We start from the raw sequence: 23,058 nt of genomic DNA on the forward strand, positions 1-23,058 counted from the left end.
TACGCTTGTCATCCTCTGTTTCAATGCCATCATCATCCCAGAGTGTCTGGACATGCTGTTTCGATCCACTTACTGATTTAACGTAAGACCAGAACTCCCTAGGATTTTCTGTCAAGTCGGTACCTAGTATTTTACCTTCGAATTCACTGAACGCTTCACGCATAGCCCTCCTTACGCTAACTTTGACATCGTTTAGTTTCTGTTTGTCTGAGAGGTTTTGGCTGCCTTTAAACTGGGAGTGAAGCTCTCTTTGCTTTCGCAGTAGTTTCCTAACTTTGTTGTTGTACCACGGTGGGTTTTTCCCGTCCCTCACAGTTTTACTCGGCACGTACCTGTCTAAAACGCATTTTACGATTGCCTTGAACTTTTTCCATAAACACTCAACATTGTCACTGTCGGAACAGAAATTTTCGTTTTGATCTGTTAGGTAGTCTGAAATCTGCCTTCTATTACGCTCTAGCCAATGCTACTGTTTTTGCCGGCCGAGCGGTTCTAGGCGCTTCAGACCGGAACCGCGCGACCGCTGTGGTCGCAGATTCGAATCCTGCCTCGGGCATGGATGTGTGTGATGTACTTAGGTTAGTTAGATTTAAATAGTTCTCAGTTCTATGGGACTGATGACCTCAGATCTTAAATCCCATAGTGCTCAGAGCCATTTGAACCATTTTGCTACTGTTTTACAAGCTGTGAGCTAATGGGCGTACTGTAACGCCCTGAAAATATTCTAAGTTCGGAGGAAGCAATGGCCGCACGGGCCGCTAGGCCAGACGAGGCCCGGCAGCAAACACGTCGTGCCCAACGTTAGCCGGACGAGAGGGGTAGCCCAAGCGCATGGTCCAGCTGCGTGGCTGGGAATTCCATTGTGAGGCTGTGTCAGTGAAGGAGACACACTGGGAGTGCCAAAGATGGAGGACTTTGTGAAACCTTAATCGCAGAATTTTCACAGTTCATATAGAAATTAATAGTAGCCAGATGAATCGCGGAACCTCAAAAAGAAACATGCACATTACCATTATTTGCAAGACGTTTCTGATGGTGTAACCAGATTTTAAATATCTTTGTTAGTTTAAAATTTAGCATCTGACGATATATTATACAAGTAACACCCAGAAACGAATTTCCAAAATCTAACCAGTTCATCCGATTTCGTCGATCTACATGTCTTTACAAATCTATTACTGTAAACCTAAATCGATATGAATTACCGGCATGTAACTTGAATAGTACATGAGTTATTGGAGGTCAAAGTGACCGATTACTACTAATCGCGTTAGGCCGTAAGTACTCCACAGTTACACGAAAAATAACGGTAGCAGCATGTTTATAAATATATTTGCTCATCTATGTCCATGTTTATATCCAATATATACTATTCGTAAAGAAATTGGTTAAATATTTAGCGTGTTTTAGAAAGCACAGAGACATTAGACTACTGCCCTACCTTTGTTCTGTTCCTTTGATATATGTTTATTTAATTTGTTTATGTACTCAATAATGTGTGTTAGAGCGTGTTTATTTATTTAATTTGAAGTTATTTAAATGTATTCGAGTATTTCGTATGTGTTTCAATATGTTTGTGAGTGCACGTTGTCTTGGAGACATGGAGGGAGCGCTCTATCCAATCACAGCGCTCGTTACTAAGAGAGACGTATGGAGGTTGGGGAGGAGCATCGTTTCCGGAGAGGACACGAAGTAGTCCTGAGCAGGGCAGCAGTTCTGGACAGAATGGCACAGGACACGGGAAGTGCTGGACGCGACGGCGCGATGGACGCGGAGTCGGCGGAAAGACTTGGATAGTGGAGTAGTTTGCGCGTGGTCGCGGAGGATAGAAGTATTTCAGAGTGCCGACCTGTGCTCTTGTGTGATTTCCGTGGCTTCTGCAGTGGAGACGTAGTGTGCGTTTAGAAGTGAATACCTCGCGAGTTTTGTTTGTTGTTCTCAACTAATTACTTGCTGTAGGAATCAATTGTTTTCCTGTTATTCAACTTGTATTTTATTTAATTACTGGACCATCAACACCAATAAGTGTTTTGCAGAAATATACCGCATTCTCATAAGTACTTCTACTATTGTACTCATCATTTAAAGTCGTTAAGATAGTGCCTGCAGAATTTATTTAATTGCAATCTTTCATTTATAAATTATATGTTACATTCATAATTCGCAATTGCCAAGTGATAGAAACCTTCGACCATTCGATTCATGTGTGTATTCTTATCGTATACTGTAGACTCAGCAGTATTTGGCCTGTAATGCGGCAACTATATATCCCAGCCCCTAGACAACGAAACCAGCTAAAACTTTAATTTTTCAACTCAGACTCGGAGGGTGCGTAGTTGAGGGCCATACCACCACCATGTTAATTTGAAAGCACGTATAGCGTACTTTAATAAAAAGAAAAAAAAATCATAACAGCTGTGCGCACTGAAGTTTTTATGCATTTTAAGTGGTCTGATAGTCTGCCAGTCCTCCATAGTTCGATACAATACAAGCAACCCTTTTTAAAGCTTATCCAGGTGGAAAAGGAGCTTTACAAACAGATTTTTTTAGTGTCCTTTAAAATAATAAATGTGCTACATTTCATCGCTTTTGGTCGGGAGTCCGACATATGGCCACCATTTCTGTTGTGACGCAGTTAATATTTACTGCTTGAGTTGCTCTCCAAAACAGCATCCCACATGAGCAAACTAGATGCATCTTTGCTTGTGGGTACTCGTACTTTAGATACTTGCGCTATGCACATCTCCGTTTAAAAAGAATAGCTCGATGCGATTTTTCGATCCAGCCGCGCACGTCTGCTTTCATGCCCTGCAGCTAACTCACTGGATATACGTGTAATAACCTGTAGCTTTGATCCTGCAGTCAAATGGTCTGTGCATTGGCTAGATTTGCGAACTAATAAAATGCACAGAAATACAAAATAAAAGATAAATGAATATTTTAATAAGAAGGACTCTATTCTAACGTCTGTATTTGATGCGGACGACAGATAATTATGTTGAATGATGTTTAATCAAGGAAGTACATCTCAAATAAGCGGAAAGTCGTCCTAAGATATTCAGTTAAAATGCAAACAAGAAACACCCTTATCAAATGCAGTGGAGTTACGTTGAGAGAGGTACCAGAATGGCAGCAGAATCCCCAAACTAAATAGTCATCAAAGACTAGCGAAAACTAAGGCCATTTGTAAATCACAACACACGAAAGATGCACCAGCTCAAAATAGCTCAGAGTTCAACATGAAGATTCAGAAATTAACAGACGTGATATGAAGAATAGTAACTCATTCTCTTTCTATCATCAGTTCCCTAACACATGCGTAAAAAATTAGCGTCATACTCTGAAGCACATTCAGACTTCTCGAAATATAAAGTCCCGCCAAAAGTATTGTCGCGGCCATTCAGAAAATAATCCCCTATACGAATGAATTATGCAAGTCACCATAGACAGGTAAGCCTTCTTCCAGCACTCGACATAAAGTGTCCACAATCGCCCACTTGAGCTCTTTACTCGGAAAATCTCAGGCTCCACTTGATTCCAGCAGTGTTCCGACACTGTTCAACTCTCATTGGCTAGAGGCCATCCCACCAAAAATTCATCCTTCTCAGATTGTACATACGCAAGTCACAGCAATATTTAAATAAAAGAAACCTTACAAACATTCGGTTACATTCAGATCATTCACAAATGTAAGTAATTGTTGGTTTATAAATAAACGAACTAGTATTCTTGCCCAAGTGCGCTCACGTTAAATGACTAGTAATTACCGCTAAATATTATTTAAACAATTACTTATGCCTTCTTGACAGAGGCTATTTTTGATTCTTTTTTAAACTGTGGTGTCTTCTAACACATGCGATTGACCACTTCTAAACTGGCAAATTTCTTGTGTCACTTGCAACCAACATTTAAATGAAATTAACTGAAAACGCAAGTAGGACATACTGTGAGGTATTCATGCAGCAGTCATTTGCTGTGTAAATGTGGAGAATATGATATTTTGACAAATATTTGCATAATGAAAAAGATGTAAAATACGTAAATCAATAAATAAAATTGATACTGATACGTAGCTTTCAGGCATGATATCTATAGTGCAACGCTATCATCTCACAGACAACTTTTGTTGAAATAGCATGAAGCGATAAAAGGTTGTTAATTCTGAGTGTCATTGTTTCGCTGTAAGGTATTAACTTCTGTAGTTTTAAAGATATTGAAATATTATTGTGTCACTGGTTGCGCCTCATTTTTCTGAGATTGCAAACGTATTCAGGTTCCCGATTGTCGAACCTCAAAGAGCTGTAGCTTGGCAGTCTTTATGAGTCTCTGACACTCCGCCATTTCCTGGAGCATATTCTATACAAAGGCAATGTCTGCGTCAACCGCCCGAATTCCCAACTCTGGGATTTACCCGTTTCTGACGACGCGCTCGCTGTCTCGGCACCTGGCTGGCTGGAAACGTTCAACTACCCGGACTGGCCACTGCGCGCTCTGATCCCTGGACCCGCTAGGGTTCAGCCATGCATCATACTTACCTTAAATCGTGAGAATTCCAGGCGGCCGATTAGCTCATCTAGATATGCGTAACGTTACACTGTTAACAGTAAATTGTAGATAGCTTTTATACTCAAATTGCTTCCAGATGTCCTCATACACTGTGTGCTAAGTATTTTTAAGTCTTGGCTGCACATCTACTGTGGGAAGATTAGGAGACAAAAGACAAACGGTGGATCTTGCAGCGTGGCTGAGAAAGGTGATGACTGTTCAAATGCGCAGATGACAGTGAGGTACACCTCCAAGTACAGGTCCTTCAGCTCAAGCAAACTGTGAAGCAAAGCTTCATCTCTGGAGTGGACCAACATAGTGTCTCTCAGCGGGAGGATGTGTATGACTATTGGCCCTGGTCATTGGAGCAATGGAAGCGACACTCACGAAGTAACGCCTCAAGTGGCGCAATCCACTCCCGATAGGATTCTAAAGAAAGTTTATGAAAACTTAAAAACTTGTGCCTGGCTGCTGTCAAATATAAAAGACTATCAAGGTGGTGTGAGAGAGACCAAGAGGCTCAGCTTCTGGGTGTAATTGCTGGATCAAGTGGAAGACCGACAGTCCCGCATTGTCCAGCAGAAAAGCATTTTGCTGCATATCACCTGCAGTGTTGCGGACGAGGAAGTGCCGCTAAATCCTGGTGATGTAACAAGACCAGGGTCCCATTTTGCGGTCGAACTGTTGGAAGGGCAGTGGCATAGTGCAGATGTTGCTCACGGCGGAGTCAATCTATGCATGGTGCCCGGCGAACTCTGGAGCTGACAGGGTGACAGCCACCAGCCGTTCGACGAGAAGTTCACTGGTGTGTTGCGTTCTCTGCAGCAGATGAGTTGAATGTACTGGCTCCACAGTGGTTGACGTTTTGGAAATCATCCATCAAGCAAAGGTTGACTCCCTGGAATATGATACATACGAAAAAATATCCGTTTTAAGTGCTCGTTGCCATGTCATATGTCCAGTTTCATGGAGATATTCACTAGAGGGGCAGGTAGTCACAATATAATAAGTTCACTTCCCGAACACAACTTTAACAAACTTTCCTCGAATTATGGAAGTTAAGTTCCTTCAGTTCAGAAATTACACAAACTTCTTCAACAAGTAAAAAATAAATAAATAAGTGGCTCAACACGTGAAAATAATCAGCTTATAAGTGAAAAGATAACACTCGTTAAAGATGAGCAGAATCCTGAACATCGACGTAAAACAATGTCCATAACCGTTGGGATTGAAAATAAGCCAAATCGGCACTTGAACTTAAGGTGCAGAAGCAAACACTCAAAAAAATTTACAATCGTCCTTGATAGGAGCAGTTCCTATTATCAAATAGCTGTACTTGATTTATGACGGTAAGCACCGGTACGCCGTACCGATACCTCTGACGACAAAAAACCGAGCCGCAAAGTTTGAGCTGCAGTATGCTAGAACTTTTGCTGCGGTTGAAGCGATGTAAACCAAGTGTTGAGTTCACACATTTAAAATGTTCAGAACAGTGTTTAAAATAATGTTTTAAGAAGTCTAAATTACAAAACCGCCCCATGAAAGGTCACAGTACCGGAACATCATGTTTTACAAAACAAACACTGTCTAATGGTACAGAAAATTTCTCTAAGTCTGGCAAGGATAGAAGCATAAAGTAAAGTCTTGGCACTGTCTTGTCGGTGAAGTTAGAACTCTAAAAATTATACAGAGTCCCAGTTAGCACTACGCCAATCACACTACAGTCCAGATATAGGAGGCAAAGTGTTGTCCTGGAGGATGGTGACGGAATCGATAGCGAGGTGATGCTGAAATCCTCTTGTCAGTTGTTTGCTGTGATGGAACTGCTTTGTTAATCTCGTGGGCTGGCATAAACAGCTACCTCGTGATAGGATACATGTGGGTACATTTTCGGCATGTGTTACTGTGGATGCAAGAAGAGGTGGGGTATGACAACGACGTCTACCGTCACCGTACACCAGGACACTGCATCCGTGTGGCGTATCCGCGTGAACAGCATTCGTCTACATCACTCGGTATGCACGCGCACGCGAAAGCACGCGGCTGGCAGTTCGCTCATTCGACATCAAGGGGCACAACTCATGGAGTGATGGGCAACAGCCAAGTGGCCTTGCGTCCCAGTTATAGAGAAACGTAGACTCTACCCATAGAGCTTCGACACAACGTAACGGTGGTAATGGGACCAGCAAGTGTTCAAATGCATCTATAATTAGTCCACAATTTCTTTTTAGCTGTCGGTTTTCAATGTTTCCTGTATCAGGTATGTGCTGTATACTTTAATTCGTTCCTGGATCGAGACTGTGCGATGAATTACTGTAATGAATATTCAATAGAGCTCAATTAAGTTTATGGATTGGTAAAATATGTTTCACACAAACTGTCGTCGATTGAACATGGCATTTCCGTTAAAGGGCAATTCATGTATTTTAACCGTGTTTTCACTAAAATTGGACTTCGTTATCAAAGAGCACCCGAAGACGACGGTGGATCGAGCTGGTTTTTGCTTAAAAGTACGGAACCTTTTTGCTACGCCAAGTCACCCAACAATCTTACAATAACTAAAGACACAAAATAAAACGTATCTAAGGTAGTAATAACAACGTATTTTAAAGTAAAAACACAATTTAATCTACTACACTTACTTTATACAATTACGAGTGTCATTTAGTGGCAACAAGTGAATAAAATAACGAAGTAATGTAATATTAATGGCGGTGTCCGATCTGGACAAGACCTAGAAAACAAAATGTGACCCTTCCTCTTCCGCTAATAATATGACGATTAGAATAATATGACGATCAAAAATCTTCAAATATTTCCAGCGGCTGCATACAATATATCTATGGCTCAAATTTTTTATTATTTCATTACTTCAAAATACGTTTATTTTTTTTATTAAAAGCTCAGCATGCAAATATGCCTTTTGTCTTTAAACTGACGCCTGAGTTGCGAGGTGAAAGGACGCACCTGCAGGCAAGCAATACAAATACACACATATCATATGTAACATACATATCATACCATCATATTTGCACAAATCAGAATTCAATGTTTTAATGTAGCGCGTGTGCCTGTAACAGTTTTATGTTGGCATTGCACCTTCGCGCATGCACAGTCGCATAAAGTTCAGTACTAGCGCGGCCGTCGTGAAGCGAGTTCATCATACTGTAGGGAAGCAGCCTACTCACGCCTTATAAAATTCACATCAGTCTTTCCATTGTGTGCCAGCCAGTCCGCTGTAACTAGCTCTGATGTCATAAATGTTGCGCAATACCTTAAAAATCAAGTAAATAACCCTAAACGTTTCTAGAATGTCAGGAGTAATACTAAATCAATATCTGTTGAATATCACTTCAATAACTTTCACCATTTTCGAAATTTGGACATTTCTCTGTAAAAATCCTTGGCACAACAGAAAAGAGCTATAAACTTAAAAATTTATATTTAGATTCCTTTTCCACAATAATTTAGCAGAAACAGTATTCTGGATCTCACAAATTAAAATTTTAGTTGAAATTCATGATTTTCTGGTTTTTATCTTAAAAATTAAGGAAGCAAGATAGATTAAGTAGGCGAATAAATAATGCTAGGATGTTTAAATTTAAGTAGAAGGGAGATCCGCTATAATCATAAAGATGTGAGAAGTTTCAACTGAATAACTATAAAACTATAGCGATAGCGTATCTCCAAAGGGCAAGTTCAGAGCTCGTCTACTGCATGTAGTGTAATTAAATTAATTATCTCGCCCAAAATATTTGACTTAGCCACGTCAGACTTTTATTATGATTACTTACCTGTGTGCTGATTGCACATTTAAATTGAGAGCTTCATTGGCCATCAGCAAAGGAAGAAATGATTTATTCGATAACTTAAAGTGGTGCATTACTAGCCCAGCGGCTAGTCGGGAGAGCAGATTTGATCAGGCATTGCCTCAGCCGTCCGCACCGCGGCTTTATATGTAAGAACGCTGCGCGAGAAAAAAGGAAGGCCCCAGTTCTCTCCAGACGCTGATTAGCGCACCACCTGTGCCGGTAGTCGCGTCGCGTCGGTATCGTTGATATAAACAGCATCGGATGCAGTAATAAGCTACTCGGGATTCGTGTAACCATGAAATCGTTTTCGAGTGAAGTGTTAATTTTTTTGATTATGAATCCTAGACAATCTCCTAATTCTTCAGAGCTATAAGCTGTAGCTATAAATGTATTTCTCTGATGAAGTGGGCACTAGGAATTCTAATTACAGGCTTCACGTTTTGCTAATCACTTTGTGGTTGCCAATCCTGTAGTTAGAGTGCCAGTGTTGAGAACGGCAAACAATAGCATAAATACAAAACATTTATTCTATTATTCCACCTGCCGTCCCACAATATGTAACATTGTCTAAGTCTGTGTGTTTATGTGCACAAAACGTCGCAGAGGCAACATTTATCATCATGCATTTCACAAATGTGGATTAACATTTAAAACACGTACAAAATCCTAAGGTTACAACATTCATTAACATTAAATTACAAATTCTTATCGCTGATAGCTTCTTTCGCACAGTATTGCGCTTGAAATGTCTTCTTGTTTCAGATATAACGTGTCGTTGTTCACAGTTCCATGAACAGAAAACATACGATAACAATATAAAAGTGAGCATTGTTTATGGCAGTTCAATGTCACAATTCACAGTTTTGATACAGATGCGTGTGCGCGATCACTCTTAGCACAGTTTACTAGTTACACTGTTTGTTTAGACTGATGTCACTGTTTTTGCCCTAGGTCGTAATGCCTGATAGAAGACTGGTGGATTCCGACTCCACAAAATAAGTTTGTGAATGCATGGAAGCAGGACCTCGGACGGCACGATTCTGGCGTCGATCCTCGTTTAGACAGGTAAGAATGCCCATCATTTCCGACAACATATTACTCCCTGAGAACCCGTCGAAAATTCCTCCACCTGTCGAGTAGTCTTCCTCGTTTTGGAACAAAGCGATCTTGTCATTCAGACTTGCAAAAATGCAGATACACAGAGATTCAGCGCAGTCAATATCAATTTCCGATGAACTCAAAAGTGTCGGAGCACTCCACTATGACGGATTTTTTTTTTCTTTTTCGCGTACTCAGTTTGTCAGGCAATATACAAATATTCGTACACAAGTAGTTGTGACGTAGAACAAATGTCCGTTGACAAGTCTTTAGGCAGACAATTCGTAACACGATTCTACACTAATAGTTTGTAAAAAAAATTTCAAACATAAATAGCTCATCACGTCTATACACATACCAATATACCATGAACAGTCTTTTTCAATTACATGGTTTTGTACACCTGTTTCCTCGTAGTTACTAGTTCAGCGACGTATAGTAAACGACCTCAAATAGTTTCAGGTTATGCAAGTCTCATAACTATTCCCACATGGGCACATGTAACAAGTACAGATAACATATACAGGAGAGAATATATCATTTATCTTTACCTAAATACAGATAAATACATAGAAACATCTTATCACATAGGTACAAATACATACAAACATATTATACATTGGCTTTACAAAAACGTAGAAACATATTTCTCTTGTCTTCACGCAAATATGATTGGTCACATAGAAATATTTTTCTTATGGCTTTACGTTAGTTAACAATATTTACAGTATTTACAACCATGTTTTGCTTTTGCAATTGATGTCACCTGAAATAGAGGAGGATTAGATACGACATCCCACACCAGCAATAAGACCAAGGGCACAACTACAAATAAGCAAATAACAAAACCAATGAACTAGCATCAAACACAAAAAATACTCGCGAGACGAGTGTAAGTGTGCAGTGTAAGCATGCCTTAGCTACTCGTAAGTGTGTGTGTTCAGTGGTGAGATGCGTATCCAATTAATTTCAAGGTGAAAGTGTAAGGGTGTATAATGACTAAGTATTCACGTCAATCAGTCGTTAGTAGTCGAAGACTGATTGTGCAGATAGTCAATCTCGTAGGCTGAAAATATATCTTCTCCACACCTGTATAAAAGTTAATATAAAATGGCGAAGACGAATCTCTTCTTCCTCCTTCTGATGCTGACAAGAACAGCTGAAATAAAGCTGTTATACTACGTAGCTTCTCTGTAGAAGTACTGTGAGGTACGTGTATTTCATAGTTGTGTATACCTTAAGCATGATCGCATGATCCATAGATGTGTTTACTGTTGAGTATGGTATACTCTAAGATACGGTGAGCATATAGTCCAATAATTCTGTTTGTTTTAGGATGCTGCTGGAGATTTGCACCAGTATGCGGAATGCTGACAATGATATAAGGACCGTCGTACAGCAGACGCCACTTCGCGTTGCGCCACTGAAGAGCAGACGACTTATGATGAGTACGCAAAAGCACTAACGAACCAGCTTTAAATTTCTGCTTCCTCTTGACAGTGCGCGCGTAAGTTTTGTTCCTAATTTTGGCTTCCGCAGTCAGCCTCGCACAGACTTCCCTTACCTTTTCGTCGTGTGTTGTTTGTTGAAAAGAAAGTTTTGGTAACGGCGTTGTCCAATCATTGTCTTCTTTGCGATCGAACATGAGCTCATTAGGAGTGTACGGAGTTTCATAAACATTGAAGTTGTTGTGTACCTCTTCAAATAAAGACAAATATGTTACCAAATTGGTATGTTTGGTAGAAATGTAGGTTCTCATAAATCTGTTATCCTCACGGTACACACGTCAGTGGGATTACACTGGGGACTATATCTTGAGATAAAAATACTCTTAACACTATTATCTTTGAGAAATTTACGCCACTTGTGCCCAGTATAGTATGCAGCATTGTCGGATAAAATAGCTTTTGGTTTTCCCACGTGAGGAATGTAGTCACATGAGAAACGGCGAATGATGGCAGTGGCTGTAGTAGATCTTACAGGCATACAGTTTAACATGCTTGGAGAATAAATCGTAAAATGCCAGAATATATTTCACATCACCACTGCTTGGAGGATGTGAACCACTTATGTCAGAACTTGAATTTTCTAGAGGTTTACTAGGCAGAGTTGAATGTAAATCAGTCTCCGTACACAAGTTCAGCGGTTTACATTTTTGACAGATCTGACATGTTGTGAGTATACTGTGGATCTTACGTTTCACCTTGCTAAAGTAACAATATTACTAAGCTTTGCTAGGCACTTCTTGGTACCATAATGACCCAAACAAAATGTGTGTGCCACATTAGGTAGCGTTCAGAATCCTTAGGAACACACACACCAAGTAGTGGCTTCAGGATGACGGCGATAAAATAACACATCATTGTGTATTAAATATCGATTGGACAGAGGATGGTCAAGTTGATTTGTGAGTAAAGCTCTTACGTTAATCCAATAAGGATCAGATTTCTGCAACGTTGAGAGATTTCTGCAACGTTGACATATTTCTACATAAGTCTTTATAATACTGGTGAAATAGCTTATCCTGCATAAGAAGTATTCGGTAATCATTCACATTCCCCAGGTCAGAGTCACTCATTCAAACCTTGAGGCAGACGAGATAAAGCGTCGGCGATGATATTGTCTTTACCCTTAATATATACAATTTCAAAGGAATAATTTTGCAAAGACAAAGCCCAACGTGATAATCTGGGATGTACCAGCTTACAGGTTAAGAGAAATGAGATAGCTTGGCGGCCAGTATAAACTGAAGTGTACTTACCATACAAATAACAATTGAATTTCTTAAAGGCCCACACTATAGTGAGTGTTCCAGGTTCTGTGGTAGAGTATATGTGTTCACATTCAATAAGAGTGCGGCTCGCAAAACTAATAATTTTCATGTGTTCTTGTTCTCCATTCATTACAACTTGAAACAAACAACAGCCTAAGCCATAGGATGAGGAGTCACATGTCATACAAAAAATCAAATTTAAAATAAAGGTGATCCGAAATGTTTGCGTTAACCAAAGCATGCTCAATAGGACTACTACAAAAGTCTTTCTGACAGTGGTCACACCATACCCATATCTGATTGAGTAGGTTCCATAGACGTTTGCTGTTTAAAAGTTGGTGTGGTAAAAATCAGCGAAAGAACAAAGTCCAAGGAATGTTTTCAACTACTTCCTAGTCCGTGGACTACAAAAATTCCTGATTGCATCTAACTTACTCGGGTCAGGTCGTATACTCTTTGAGCATAAATACTATTTCCAAGATACTTAATTTCACTGCACGCAAATTTCGACTTTTTGAGATTAGCCGTCACTCCAGCTTGTGCGAATATATGCAGAATGTTTTGCCAAGTATCAATGTGTTCGGACTACGTCTTACTAGCTATGAGCAGGTCATCAATGTAGTAAGTGATTCAACCAATTCATCACCTATTACAGTATCCAGTGCGGCGATAAACACGCCTAAACTAACGTTCAGCCCGAAGGGTGTAACGTTGTTGCTTTAATTTGCTATGTAAGCTGAAGTGATAGCCAATAAAAGCGGGTTAAAAGCTGTGAGCTGTCTCAGGAAGTTAATCTTGCATTACTAAGCAACTGTTTCACCAGGTATCCTGTCTAGCTTACCAAATTCCCAACCAGACGAACATTAATTATAATCTTTTAACAGTCATACGACAACCGGTGATATATATATAAAAGAGAGAATTTAACTAAAAAGAAAGAAATCAGTTTATATTTGGAAATTTATTTTAAGATTGATCATTGAAAATTTCAGCATATTAAAATTGATTTCTAACTAAACTGATGCCTTATTTAGAACTGTGAAAATGTGAAAATGTGAGATTGCAATCTTACGGAACACATCAATTATGGAGCCAAGATTGGGAGACTGCATACAACACTGCATTCATAAAACAACACACAAAGAACGTTGAAACGTATGCAAGAGAAAGTTAACCACTACCAACAGATTCAAATTTTCACCCAAAGAAGATACGTTCGTAGCACAATCCTGTCCGTCATGTAATTACCACACACTGGTATACTAAATTCATATTAACTCTGTGAAATCTTCGCGAAAAGAATAGCTGAGGGCTACTTTCATGATTACACCACTTGCTTCACGTGGTCAACTTGGTTTAAACAAAGAGTGTAACTCCACAATAATTTTGATAATTAAAATAAATCAGATCGAAAAGCAATTTACAAAAGAAAAACCTCGAACTGGTTACTAACGTCTTACTGTTAACCTGACGGGTCAAACAGTTATATAAGCACGTGGTACTGGTCTCGCAAAGTACACCCCACGTGGGTTGAACATAAAGAAAAGTTGCTATATTGAAAAATATTGTCAAGACGAGACGTTATAATCACACAAGCATTCGCATTTAAGTTTGATCTTAGTTAGAGTTACTGATCAACACGTGGTTCCACTTTACTCACAAAGTAGTGACAAAGCAACTACCGGAAAATAATCTGAACTTCACACGAGAATTACACTGCGCTGCAATTTAAGATAACATTGGATATTTTAGAGCTAAACCTGAAATAAAGGTGATTAAATTTTCAGTTAGGCTGAACTTAAGAAATCCATTGTCCTACGGACTTAGCAGACACGCGCTTAGCCGGAGATCTTACCACTTCAGACGCTCGCCACGGGCCGACTGACCTGCACTCCTACCGAGCGTGCTTCCCAAATACAAAACGGAAGTGGCCAGAGGGGCATCTTCCTATACCAACATGACAACGGACGGACAGAACCATACTAAGGATAGAAACCTCTTTGCTTTTAGAAAGCGTAGCTACCTGTTCCGACGTTGGTCCTACTGTTCTCTAGCAGACAGCCTTGCCTGCTACCCTCAAGCATGCAACTAGAAATACATTTGCTCATTCACCCTCTCACACAGAAGGGAAGGGGGATGACAGTATCTTATCATATACAGTATATAAAAGAAAGCGGATGTAGGTTCCGTATGAGACTGTGTGACATGAATTACATATAAACTGTGTTTTAAATTGTAGTAGTGTGATAAATCGTTCTTGTTTATGTGTAAAAGTAACACGTTCCACTACTCAATCTCCTCCCAGATAGTCAGAAACGCCACAGTAAATTTAGAAGAGGAATTTATTCCATAAATGACAACAGATTTAAGAAATCAAACATGAAAGGAATCCAACAGAAACCTTTCAAGGGAAAGGCATAAAATTGATAGGTTCGCCCCCCCCCACCCACAATATAAATGCATTACACTTTCTAGAATCTGGCATGATTGGGACTTGCCATAACGAATTGGTCAGATCTATCGTAGAAAAATACTTAGAATGTAAAAATTTCTGGAATTGCTCCTCTAAATTCTCAGGTTTCGTGCGAACAGGTAAAATAATCTCATTGATTGCACGCGTATCCAAAACAACTCTGATATTCCCGTTGGGTTTCTTTACACCAAGTACAGGGCTGCAGTAAGGTGACGTGAATGGATCGATAACTTTTCACTCTAACATTTGTTTCAACTCGTGCCACACAGCAGGTCGTCGGGTTGGTGCCACATCATAGGTTTTGTGGAAGAAAATCTCGTGAGGCTTAACTTCTATTTTATACACATATGGCACTGATCACACCTAGTCGTTTGCTTGTATATACTTGGACAAAACTTCATAAAGTTCATTACGTTCATCATGTGTGACAGATGTGGTTTCGAGAACTTATTATTAATTAAAGTTTTCAGGTTCACAAACTCGGCATCAGGTGCGTTTGTCCGTGAGCGAACATTATCATTGTCCTATATAAACTGAATCTTGTACCCTGTACAATATTTATCGTGTTTCGGAGCCCTGGTATCCAGGTCAATTGAAATTTGGCTGCCCTTATCTCCATTCACGTTGGGAGAAGTCCGTAGTGCTGTCCTTCTACCACAATATATCTAAACCTAAAATACTATTAGTGATCAGGTTTTGGACGACGAGAGAGATTCTGTCGGCTAGCGTGCCCGACAACAGCCGGCGCGCCGGAATTGTGTTGGCTACCCTGCATATTTTACATAGCGCTGGTGTAAACTTGGTAGCAATTGTTTTGCCGTGCGGAACGCTCGTCCTCGTGTGGCGTATCAACAGAACCGAGCACTGTGATAACATACTCTGCGTCGTTGTCTGGGACGTGCAGAAGTTTTTCTTTGATATTAAACGGCAGTCTTGCCTTCAGAGCGCGGAGGAAGTTGCGCGTTTCAACCGGCTCCTCAAGGAAATGTCCCATATTTAATTATTTCACAATATACCGGCGCAAATTGCCGTACTTAGGATTAAATGGTTCAGGATCCACAATCTGCCTACGAAGTCGTTCCTGAACAGATTTTGACCAGAATTTAGGTAAAAAGGCTCTCTCAAATTGTTCGTACGTGACGCTTCCGTCGGCTTCATTATACGCCCATACAGCTGCGTCGCCTTGGATATAACCGACAACATAAGATATCCTCTTACGGTCACACCACGTACGAGGAAATGCGTTTCTGAAGTCTTTAAGAAATACACTCCTGGAAATGGAAAAAAGAACACATTGACACCGGTGTGTCAGACCCACCATACTTGCTCCGGACACTGCGAGAGGGCTGTACAAGCAATGATCACACGCACGGCACAGCGGACACACCAGGAACCGCGGTGTTGGCCGTCGAATGGCGCTAGCTGCGCAGCATTTGTGCACCGCCGCAGTCAGTGTCAGCCAGTTTGCCGTGGCATACGGAGCTCCATCGCAGTCTTTAACACTGGTAGCATGCCGCGACAGCGTGGACGTGAACCGTATGTGCAGTTGACGGACTTTGAGCGAGGGCGTATAGTGGGCATGCGGGAGGCCGGGTGGACGTACCGCCGAATTGCTCAACGCGTGTGGCGTGAGGTCTCCACAATACATCGATGTTGTCGCCAGTGGTCGGCGGAAGGTGCACGTGCCCGTCGACCTGGGACCGGACCGCAGCGACGCACGGATGCACGCCAAGACCGTAGGATCCTACGCAGTGCCGTAGGGGACCGCACCGCCACTTCCCAGCAAATTAGGGACACTGTTGCTCCTGGGGTATCGGCGAGGACCATTCGCAACCGTCTCCATGAAGCTGGGCTACGGTCCCGCACACCGTTAGGCCGTCTTCCGCTCACGCCCCAACATCGTGCAGCCCGCCTCCAGTGGTGTCGCGACCGGCGTGAATGGAGGGACGAATGGAGACGTGTCGTCTTCAGCGATGAGAGTCGCTTCTGCCTTGGTGCCAATGATGGTCGTATGCGTGTTTGGCGCCGTGCAGGTGAGCGCCACAATCAGGACTGCATACGACCGAGGCACACAGGGCCAACACCCGGCATCATGGTGTGGGGAGCGATCTCCTACACTGGCCGTACACCACTGGTGATCGTCGAGGGGACTCTGAATAGTACACGGTACATCCAAACCGTCATCGAACCCATCGTTCTACCATTCCTAGACCGGCAAGGGAACTTGCTGTTCCAACAGGACAATGCACGTCCGTATGTATCCCGTGCCACCCAACGTGCTCTAGAAGGTGTAAGTCAACTACCCTGGCCAGCAAGATCTCCGGATCTGTCCCCCATTGAGGATGTTTGGGACTGGATGAAGCGTCGTCTCACGCGGTCTGCACGTCCAGCACGAACGCTGGTCCAACTGAGGCGCCAGGTGGAAATGGCATGGCAAGCCGTTCCACAGGACTACATCCAGCATCTCTACGATCGTCTCCATGGGAGAATAGCAGCCTGCATTGCTGCGAAAGGTGGATATACACTGTACTAGTGCCGACATTGTGCATGCTCTGTTGCCTGTGTCTATGTGCCTGTGGTTCTGTCAGTGTGATCATGTGATGTATCTGACCCCAGGAATGTGTCAATAAAGTTTCCCCTTCCTGGGACAATGAATTCACGGTGTTCTTATTTCAATTTCCAGGAGTGTATGACAGGATGTACAGTTATTTTTTCAGGTGTAAATAGCTCAAATTGTCTGTGTTTTTATGAGGCTCTCATCTTCCTTCGCATTATAGTAATGTTTAGTGCCGGCCGGGGTGACCGAGCGGTTCTAGGCGCTACAGTCTATAACCGCGACACCGCTACGGTCGCAGGTTCGAAACCTGCCTCGAGCATGATTGTGTTTGATGCCCTTAGGTTAGTTAGGTTTAAGTAGATCTAAGTTCTAGGGGACTGATGGCCTCAGAAGTTAAGTCCCATAGTGCTCAGAGCCATTTGAACCAATGTTTAGTTTCTGATGTGATTACTGTGAAGTTCAACTGGCTAATGGCAAGGAGAATAATATTGACAATTATCACGACTGCAGTTCAGTGTGTCATGTCGAGGTGCGTACTGCTGTTGTGAGTACGTAGTGTGCGGTGTGTATGCGTCATAAATGGTATGATGATGACAAACAAGTCGTCGCCAATGTTGACTGGTGGCCAATGCTAAATAGAAACATATAAATCACAGCAGGTTTGTCAGTAACGTCGATAAGGTGCTGGCTGCATGGTTTGGATATGCAAAGACTAAAATAATCAGAAGTCGTTGGTAATAAATAATATACAGTATATTGTACTTAACTGGTTGTACAGGATACTTCTTGGCTGCGTACATATAATTATACACAGATAGCAATTGAGGCTTCATTTATGCCATACGTTACTAAGCGCCTTGTTAAAGGTTGCATCTACATCTACATCCATACTCCGCAAGCCACTTGACAGTGTGTGGCGGAGGGTACCTTGAGTACCTCTATCGGTTCTCCCTTCTATTACAGTCTCGTATTGTTCGTGGAAAGAAGGATTGTCGGTATGCCTCTTTGTGGGCTCTAATTTCTCTGCTTTTATCCTCATGGTCTCTTCGCGAGATACGTAGGAGGTAGCAATATACTGCTTGACTCCTAGGTAAAGGTATGTTCTCGAAACTTCAACAAAAGCCCGTACCGGGCTACTGAGCGTCTCTCCTGCAGAGTCTTCCACTGGAGTTTTTCTATCATCTCCGTAACGCTTTCGCGATTACTACATGATCCTGTAACGAAGCGCGCTGCTCGCCGTTGGATCTTCTCTATCTCTTCTATCAACCCTATCTGGTACGGATCCCACACTGCTGAGCAGTATTCAAGCAGTGGGCAAACAAGCGTACTGTAACCTACTTCCTTTCTTTGCGGATTGCATTTCCTTAGGATTCTTCCAATGAATCTCAGTCTGGCATCTGCTTTACCGACGATCAACTTGATATTACCCTATCAGCTTAAGGCTATGCTACTTTACTACTTGACGTCCCGACCAAGAGTGGACGAGAGCTCGCTAGAAACTTTATACAAACCGCGGAGCGGCGCTGGTCGCAACTCGCGAGTCCAACGATACTAATACGGACCGCGGTCGATAACTGCAACCCTTAACAAGTGCGGTATCAAACGTTGACACCACAATAAATATGTTCAAATGTATCTAAGCACTGTGGGACTTAACATGTGAGGTCATCAGTCGCCTAGACGTAGAACTATGTAAACCTAACTAACCTAAGTACATCACACACATCCATGCTCCAACCAAGGCTCGAACCTTAGACCGTAGCAGCCGCGTGGTTCCAGTCACGATATTCACTGAGTGCTGTTTGAATATTATTGTCGCCTCCTAGTGACGTTTGATCGGGTGAGATGACGTGTCGTAAGGTTTGGTGTATCCGAGCCGCGAACAGTCGGGAAAAGATCTTAAAGTCGCAGTTCAATAGCGTCAACGGGAAGTCGTTCTGCAGCCATGAGCTACCGGACGGTTTGTGAATAGGAATAATCATCCCTTCCACAAGGGCCGCAGAGAGCGTCACTTTCGGGGATATTAGTTCACGACAGATGTCCGTCCATCGGGTGGCTAATAAATATTGTAAAGTCCGGTGAAATTCCACGGGGAGTCCATCAGGACTCGGAGATTTGTTGACAGCTCCTTTTCTAATGGCGTCGATCACTTCTTCTTACGTAATTTCTTCCATCAAGGCCGGTTCCATTGCCGGGTGGCGGTGCCGTAAATTCAGACTGAGAGACGTTTTCCAGTGCTGTCGGATCAGGATTCTGAGATGAATAGAGCCGGGAATAATGATCGTAGAACCCTGTGTTTATGTCTTGTTGCGTGGTGAGGCGACGACCGTCCTCCGTGTCGATGAAGTGTATCAGAGCTCTTTGGCGTCGTTTACGTTCACTAAGGACATGGAACATCGACGGGCGTTCGCTCGGTATCCGATCCTGCGTCCTCGAGCGGATGACCACCCCCTCTATGTGGCGTCGCATGTTAGCGATGATATGAGCCTTAGCACGGTGGACTCCTGTTTGTCGTTCTAGAGACGGCGCCATAACATTTCAGTCATGCAGTACCCTGAAGTAAAAATCGAGTGTATGTCTACGCCAAGCAGTGTGGTGGCGATCGTAGGTTATCAACGTGCGCCTCGGTGCCGGTTTGGTGCAGTCCAACCACCAGCGGATCGTTGTGGGATATGCACCGACGCGATTTTCCCACAAGTGCCACGTATCCTCAACGGCTTGGGGGCAGTCCCGGTACGACAGGTGGGCGATGTTTGATTTCCAGGGCTGCGGCTTCTCCACACTTGTTGCCGCCGCAGGGTGACGGCACGAATGTAAGCTGAGTGGTCCGAGAAAGCTGCAGGTCACAGTCCCAATCCTGTGTCCCAGCGGCAAGAGAGCGTGAGACATAAATCCAGTCGATGCGACTGGAAGAGTGACTCGAGAAGTGGGTGAATCCCGGTCGGTGGCCGGGAAGATGTTCCCAAGAGTCTACCTTCTGCAGGTCTCGGATTAGCGTCTCGAATTCCGGGCACGGATTATGTCGTGGGAGTCGGTCTCTGGGCGCCAGTACGCAATTGCAGTCACCTCCAAACACCAGATGGTCGTGGCGGCCTTGGAAGAGCGTGACGACGTCTTCCGCAAAGAATCGTGAACGTTCACGACATTTGTCCGCCCCGGAGGTGCGTAGATACTGATAAGGCGGACATTTAGTACTGTGAGTTCCATTCGTCTTGCCCCATGCAGAAAGAGGATATCGTCCCCCACTATCCATTCCCGAAGAAGGACAGTGACGCAGCTGCCTGTGGGGGAGGCTGGAGAGACTCATGCATCATAACCGTGCATGCCTGGGAAGTCGTCGACATACCCTTCATGGAGAAGGGTTATATCGATGGAAGCAGAATTCAACATATCCTGAAGCAAGGATAACTTGGCGCGCGTCCGTATAGTGTTGATGTTAATATCGCAACGCGATAAGTTTGAGGTCTATACATAGCACCCGTGTTGGCCATCAACTCCCTTGTAAGGCTGTCTCATCGCTGTATCTGATGGTGGAAAAGGATCAACACTAGTGGGGTGAATTCCTCCGCGTGTCGTCCGACACGGTGGGCAAGGAGTTTTCCTCACAGTCGTCCGCCCAGTCGCCATGAAAACCATCTATAGCCACCAACGGTGGCTGTTTGTGGTTGCTGCGGCACTCGGCGCAGACTCCTTCGGCGCTACTGGCTGGGAATCGGCAGCGGCTGTCTGCTTGTGATCCTGCTGTGGGGTCGGACGGACTGAAGCCGTCACCATGGCGATCTGTGGGTGGGATGTTACTGCGGCCCCTGTACCGCCGGTACCGTCGTCGGAGTGTCCACAGTCCATGTCAGACGATCGCTGCCAGCACTCGTCCTATGGAGCACGCCGCCGTCTCTCGTGTTTCCGCGGGGAACTCTGTTTACGGACGTGTGTTTCAGTATCCGAATGTGAGTGGATTTCTTCTCTTCTGCTCCGATGTCTGGAAGAAAAGCCGCTGTCGGCACAACCCGTGGATCAATGTCCATCCTGGCATCCGTGCTTTCTTATAAGGTCAGTCGGTGATCATCCTCAGGAGGAGGCGCCGTTGTAGAGGCCGGATCCGGTACTGCAGAGTCCATCATGGCCTCGCTATCGGACGAATATGGTCAGCATCGGAAAGGGTTGCCGCCCGTGCAACTTCGGCGTAATTGAAAGGAAGGGTCGTCACCGTAGAAGGAAGCATAGATTCACCTGTCAGGATTTGAGTAAGCCGTCGTCGGAGACAATCCGATCTGACGTGCCCTTCTTGGCCACAACCGGACCAAGTGCGTGGCTGACCGTCATACATAATGATCGCCCTACATCCGCCGATGACAAGATAGGATGGTACATGTTTGGTCAGTTCAATTTTAATCTGTCGTACCCTGTTAACAACCGGGTACATTGTAAAGGTGGTCCATTTTTCGGCCATGTGGCTGACCACTCTGCCGTAAGGCTGGATAGCCCCAGTGACTACGTCCGGTGGTACTTCGAAAGGGAGCTCGAAATCGCGTATCGTACGGAGTCCAAGCCCCGCGTGATCGATAGAGACCGCCCCAATATGGCCATCAGAATTTTTGAATTTAAGATCAGTCAAATTAAGTCGGGTGATGCTGAGGGAATTAGATTAGGAAATGAGACACTTAAAGTACTAAAGGAGTTTTGCTATTTGGGGAGCAAAATAACTGATGATGGTCGAAGTAGAGAGGATATAAAATGTAGACTGGCAGTGGCAAGGAAAGCGTTTCTCAAGAAGAGGAATTTGTTAACATCGAGTATAGATTTAAGTGTCAGAAAGTCGTTTCTGAAAGTATTTGTATGGAGTGTAGCCATGTATGGAAGTGAAACATGGACGATAACTAGTTTGGACAAGAAGAGAATAGAAGCTTTCGAAATGTGGTGCTACAGAAGAATGCTGAAGATAAGGTGGGTAGATCACGTAACTAATGAGGAGGTATTGAATAGGATTGGGGAGAAGAGAAGTTTGTGGCACAACTTGACTAGAAGAAGGGATCGGTTGGTAGGACATGTTTTGAGGCATCAAGGGATCACAAATTTAGCATTGGAGGGCAGTGTGGAGGGTAAAAATCGTAGAGGGAGACCAAGAGATGAATACACTAAGCAGATTCAGAAGGATGTAGGTTGCAGTAGATACTGGGAGATGAAGAAGCTTGCACAGGATAGAGTAGCATGGAGAGCTGCATCAAACCAGTCTCAGGACTGAAGACCACAACAACAAACAAGATCGTTCGAAGGTGCGGGCACGATTCTGTTGCATATCTTGTCACTTACTAACTTCATGTAGACAACACTGCTCGTGATAGAGAGATGGATATCAATTATGTCCTGCAGTTCAATTTTAACGTCGTCCACTGCAAAAACTCGCGGTCGTGCATGATCCGGTTGAAAACTGACCTTGATGGCGGTTTGTCTGTATGAACTTGTCATATTGCGTCGGTAGTGTTGACCTGTAAACTAGTGGCGACGAAGTAGTAAACAATTACGGGCACTCGCGAACGCGCGGACGGGACGTAAACAAGAGGTTCAAAAAAATGGTCCAAATGGCTCTGAGCACTAAGGGACTTAACATCTATGGACATCAGTCCCCTAGAACTTAAAACTACTTAAACCTAACTAACCTAAGGACATCACACAACACCCAGTCATCACGAGGCAGAGAAAAAAACAAGAGGTCCTCGCCGCAGCGCTGCGGAAAGCAGACTGCCACTCAGCTACCGGGGGCGGACATTTAACGGCATGTCAGAGTCTGTGTTTGCAGTCT

This window comes from Schistocerca cancellata, chromosome 3 (genome assembly GCF_023864275.1).
Source record: "Schistocerca cancellata isolate TAMUIC-IGC-003103 chromosome 3, iqSchCanc2.1, whole genome shotgun sequence".
Classification (NCBI taxonomy): Eukaryota; Metazoa; Arthropoda; class Insecta; order Orthoptera; family Acrididae; genus Schistocerca; species Schistocerca cancellata.